This window comes from Canis aureus, chromosome 37 (genome assembly GCF_053574225.1).
Source record: "Canis aureus isolate CA01 chromosome 37, VMU_Caureus_v.1.0, whole genome shotgun sequence".
Classification (NCBI taxonomy): domain Eukaryota; kingdom Metazoa; phylum Chordata; class Mammalia; order Carnivora; family Canidae; genus Canis; species Canis aureus.
In genome coordinates, this window is record NC_135647.1 from 26,014,648 (window position 1) to 26,020,495 (window position 5,848).

General features: G+C 40.4%; 1 pseudogene; it reads right to left on the reverse strand.

Moving 5' to 3' along the window:
• Positions 1-458: 458 nt before the first annotated feature.
• On the reverse strand, positions 459-1,209 carry LOC144306405 (nascent polypeptide-associated complex subunit alpha pseudogene; annotated as a pseudogene).
• Positions 1,210-5,848: the final 4,639 nt, after the last annotated feature.

The following is a 5,848-nucleotide window of genomic DNA, read 5'->3' on the forward strand; positions in this document are numbered from 1 at the left end:
TCTTAAACCCCCTCGCTGCCTAGTGTCCCTTAGTCCACTACTGTTTTCCAGGCTACGTGGTCTTCAATGTCCTTGTGCACATCTCTCACCTCCAAGCATCAAGGCAGCTTATTTGTTTATTCAACCAACATTCACTGAAAGCCTGTGTTCTAGGCATATTGTGCCAGGAGCTGGGGACACAAAAACAGAAACAAAACTGCCCTGTACTTCACTTACATTTATTTATTAAGTCTTTGGGAAAGATCTCATATGTAAATAATTTCCATGTAACATGTTATACTTTGTAAAATTTTCTTTGAGAGCTTAGAGAAAGGCACTCATGGAACTGCCTGAATTGGCTCTTCTTTCCTCATTTCTGGCATGCAAGGTCTTGATAAACGTATACACTCATGCGTGTTTTTTTTTTCATCCAACAAGAAGCCATCTCTTTATCAATGATAGAAACAGTATAAATTTTAAACCAAGCTGCAGTTATTCTTTTGAAACACCGAAAAAAGTCCTCGTTTTCATACAGCTACATTGCTAACTCCATAATAGCATTCACACTATCATCACTGTCGTCCGTCAGGGCTCCGACTGCCTTTGCTCTTGACACATTTGCTTGTGACGTGACCAGTTCTATGCCCTTAACCTCTACACCCGTTTCATCAACCTCTTCCTCTTCACTCTCCTCCTGTCCAGTTGGAGTCTGTGTGTTTTCTTGGATGTTTGAGACAGCTCCACCTTGAACTTTGAATTTCTCAGCAGCTGCCAGTTGAGCTTGCTGAGAGAAGTCCTTAATCTTGGCTTCCCCAAAAGCTACGTAGGTATCTGAAGCTGGGCTCTTGTACACATCTGGTTTTGTGATGACAAACAGGATATTCTTAGATTTCCGGACAGTGACTCTCGTAACCCCCATAACCTGACAAATACCCAGTTTGGACATAGCCTTTCGTGCCTTCTTTTCACTCCGGCTTTAGCGACTGGTTCTTCACTGATTCCAGCTGCTGCTGCCAGCTGGGCTTGTTGTGTGGTTGCGGGTGTGGAATCCTGTTCCTCAAGCTCTCATACTGATTCATCACCGTCAGATTCTGTTCCAGACCCTGTCTCAGCCTGGAGCTGGGGCAACTCCTGCTCTGTAGCAGGGATGGTTTCTGTGGCTTCACCAGGCATTTTGTGCGGGGAACCATTCATGTGTTTTAAGCACAATTATTTTGGTTATTTAGAGCCAGGAATATAGCATTGGCCTGTCTTAACACCACATTCTGAAACTCTTGGTTCATAAAATATCATTTCCAAATGTGTGACAACATAGGGAGTGATGCATGTGCCTAATGTCTAAATATAATAAAAGCAGTGCAAGAAGGTGCTCTTGCTTAGCAGTCAAAACTGAATTTGGTACTTCTCACCTCTCACCTTTCCCACATTCTCCCCCTGCCCTTTATCAGATTCTCACAGGTACAACTTCAAGGGAAGAATTTGAACTTCAGAGAATTTGCGAATAAAGAAAAGCAGCCTAATTCTATATGAGCTTGGGAAATATTTAGCCTTCTGATCGGATATCTTTTACAGTTTTTGAGGAAAACCTGGCATCGAAAGATAGATGGTTGGTAGTGAGCTAAATCAGAAAATCATATTTGGCATATATTAAAGAAAATCAAATAGTAGAACTCAAAGGGCCTTTGAATGCCATCAGATTCTAGTCTAAGGCATTTGGCAACTAAGGCATCAAAACATTAACTGATTTTCCTTGGGCCATACTGATACGTAACAGCAGAAATTATTTGCTATTCCAGGTTCCCCTCTCTTTTTTTTTCTTTTTTTTTTTTTTTTCAGGTTCCCCTCTCATTACCCAGGCCTGTCCTCTGATTCTCTCACCTTCCCACTACCTAAAAACTAGGTTAACCCATGGCACAACTAAAAGCCTTCAGGACTTTAAGCCCTGCTTCAACTCCAAGCTGCTTTTGTAATTTTTATAATACTCATGATATAGTGATATTGTGAACATCCACCCCTCAAAGGCTTGATGAGATTCCAGCTGAAAATAAAGAGGTACCAGCTGCTTCCCATGGAGGGAAGCATGTGAGCAGTAGCACAAAGACTGGCAGCTAGAAAGTGGGTGATGGTTACGGGCATAGTAGGAGAATGAGAAATTAAAAGTAGATAAAGTTTGAGTGAGAATGCCTTGAATGCTACATCTCTCTGAGAATCATTTATTAGGAAGATGAACCTGTCATTAGTACTGAAGGTAGAACAGTGACATCCACTAGAAAGTTGTTTCTATAGCCTAGAGATGATGTATTAGGGTTCTATAAATATAATACTGGAAAGAGAGTGGTGGGGGGTGAAAGGAAGTGAGTCATTAGCCAATAACTAATTGTACAACAAGTATTTAGCACCTTCTATACACCAGATACCAGGCTAGCCCTAAATATACAAAAGTGAAAAGGCTTGGAGTTTACCCCCAAGGAATTTGCAGTTCCATAGGGCACGTGGACAAGGAGTCAGACAGTTGCCATACAATGTACAGGCACATTGGAAGCAGGAGAAGGAAATTGATAAGGGGATCCGCAGAAAAGGTGCTAGAACACCATCTCAGCAGGAAATAGAATCCAATCAGGTTGAACAATCAGATTGTTCAGGTAACTGCAATGAAGAATTTCTTAATGAAATGTGTGTCAAGGTTAACAGAACCCGATAATGGCTGAGGTAGCAGGAGACTAGTTCAGTGGGAAGCTGTTGTCATCCCTAGGTCTGAATCAGGGAGAGGAAGATTATTATTGATTAGAGCCTACTAGAAGTTGGAGCCATGGCAGTGGGCCACCTGACTGGAGCTGTGGTTGAGGAGTGCTATGAGCTGAATTGTAATTTCCGAAATTTATATTTTGATACCCTAATCTTCAGTCCCTCGGAATGTGACTATATTTGGAAATTGAGTCTTTACAGAGGTAATTAAGGTAAAATAAGGTCATTGGGAGGCCCTAATCTAAGTGCTGTCCTTAAAAGAAGAGAGGAGGACAGCCCAGGTGGCTCAGCGGTTTAGCGCCACTTTCGACCCAGGGTGTGATCCTGGAGTCCTGGGATCAAGTCCCACACCGGGCTCCCTGCATGTAGCCTGCTTCTCCCTCTGCCTGTGTCTCTGCCTCTCTCTCTCTCTCTCTCTCTCTCTGTGTGTGTGTCTCTCATGAATAAATAAATAAAATCCTTAAAAAATAAAATAAATAAAAGAAGAGAAGATCAGGGCACAGACACACAGAAGACCTTGAAAGGACACAGGGAGAAGGTGGCCATTGACAAGCCAAGGGTAGAGACTTCACAAAGAACCAAACCTGCTGACACCTTGGTCTTGGACTTTCAGCCTCCGGTAGTATAAAAGAGAGAAAACCTCATTGAAAAATGGCTCTCAAGCCTTCTAAAATTCCCTTGTGAAAACTGTGTGACTACACTAGTGGTCAAATAATGTCCCTAATATATATCGTATAATAATAAAAACAAGGTACTCTGCATTTTCTTTATTACAATAGAAAAACCTATCCATTTTGTAAGGCCAGTTAGAAAAGGTTTCAATGCACACGTTTAAAGTTCTATTTAATTATTTATTAACTGAGACTTCAATTAAGATTTAAGGTAGCACAAAGGTGAGGAGTTCTAACTATGTAGAAAACAAGGAGTATTGTTCCCACTCACACAGGTAAAAGCTAGATAAACTATATAACTTTTCTTGAACCCATTAGAGACCTGAGGTCTTAGGTTAACTAAACCACCCCAAACTCAAAGAAAGGCAGGCCTTCTCGTGGATGAACAGGATACAAGCACTTGCCCAGTCAATGGTAGAACACGACAGGAAAAGATGCACGTACCACAGAAGTAAGTAAGAGGTAAATATTTTTTGACAAATGGTAGGAAACTGGTATGAGCTAGTGTGAGAGGCACCCAGATCATATGAGAACTTGTACCCACTCAGAGGCTCTTCCCCACAGACTTTCACCAGATTCTCACTGGTGAGATTAGAAGCTAGGAAAGGCAGGAGATCAGAGAAAGCCTCCTATGGTGGCACAGACATGGAGGAGAGGGTAATGTCGCTCAGGAAAATCATGAGTCCCACTCAGACCCTTCTCCCCAATGGAACTAGAGCTTTGACTTGAAAATCCAGAAAACACAACGGTTATCCTAGAATAATTTAAATTCTAGTCAAGGGAGGTAACACACAGTAACCAAAAATAGTCTCAAAATATTTATATGATTTTTATGCACATCCACATTCTGTGAAGCCAGTATTGCCCTGGCATCATAACCAGACAAAGACGATACAAGAAAAGAAAACCACAGGCCAATTTTATCAGGAATATAGGTGTGAAAATCCTGGATAAAATGTTAGCAAATCAAATCTACTGATATATAAAAATAGAATATGGCCAAGTGAGATTTACTCCATGAATGCAATGTTGGTTCAATATTGTAAAATCAAACAATGTAACTGAACATACCAATATACTAACAAGAAAAATGACAATTAGGATGAATCCAGAAAAAAGAAAGAAACAAACGTTTGACACCATCCAGCGTCCATTCCTGATAAAACTCTCAGCAAACTGGGAATACAAGGGAACTTCCTCAACCTGAGAAAGGGCATTTCTATTAAAACAAACAAACCCCAATCTGCTGCTAACATCATACCTAATGGTGAAAAACTAAATGCTGTCCCTTTACGGTCAGGAGCAAGAACAGTATGTTCACGCCACTGTTTCTGCTCAGCATGATACTAGAGACCCTAGACAAGGCACCCGGGAAGGGCAGGGGAGAAAGAATGGACATGGAAAAGGAAGAAATACAACTGTTTCCATTTGTAGATGACATGATCACCTACATAAAGAATACACAAAAAAACTGCTAGAACTAGTAACTGAACTTAACAAGTCTGCAGTTTACTAGATAAATAAGAAAATATCATTGTTTTATAAAATAGCAATGAAATAATGGAGATTTACATTTTAAAAAATATTGCCATTTTTTCTTTTTTTCTTAACATATTTTAATTTTCTTAACTGCTGCTGCAGTTCCAGGCTCTATGTCTATTTGAAGCAGAAGGAGGAGGGAGAGCCATTCCAGGATCCCTCCTCCAAACTTCTCTATGCATCCTTGGTTAGAGCTGGATTGTATGGCCACATTTTTTTCTTTTTGCAAGGAAGGACAAAAAATAGAGTATCTGACAAAGATAAACTGTATTGTCTGAAAAGTCTGGAAAGTCATCTTATGAAACCATCGTGGGAAATATCTGGGGCTTTTAAGCAAAGAAGAACAAAGGAAGGTTCTTGGGTAGACAGTGGAAAATGCATTAGCTACAGAATTAAAGAAAAAGAAAGCAACTAAGAATCAGGAGAGAAATACCCAGTATGTCTCCAAGGATTTTATCAGCAGGAACTTGAGAAGCCTCTTTCCTGGATACTGCAGTAATGTGATTTTCTTCCAACAACTCCTCACCTCTGGATTCTTACTTCCAGATTTTAAATCCCTGGAGGGAACAGTTTGGCCCAGGTTAGGTCACATGCCCACCCTGGGTTGATTAACTATGGCTCCGAGGTCAGGGACATTTATGCAGACAAGTCCTAACCCTGGGAGCCTATCTGTGTTGGGGGGCTGTTCTTAGAGAAATGGTAGTTATGAGATGGCTCTTTAACCAAGAGATACCTGTTACATTTACAAAATAAATATGGATGAAGGACATGTAAAAATTAAAATCTGACTAGATGGCTGTGTAATGATTTTATTGTGTGATAATAATGGCCAACACAGTGTAGTAGCAAAAGTTTTTCAAAATGACATTGAAGTATAGTCACTAAATTAAATTGATATTACCACTTTATACATC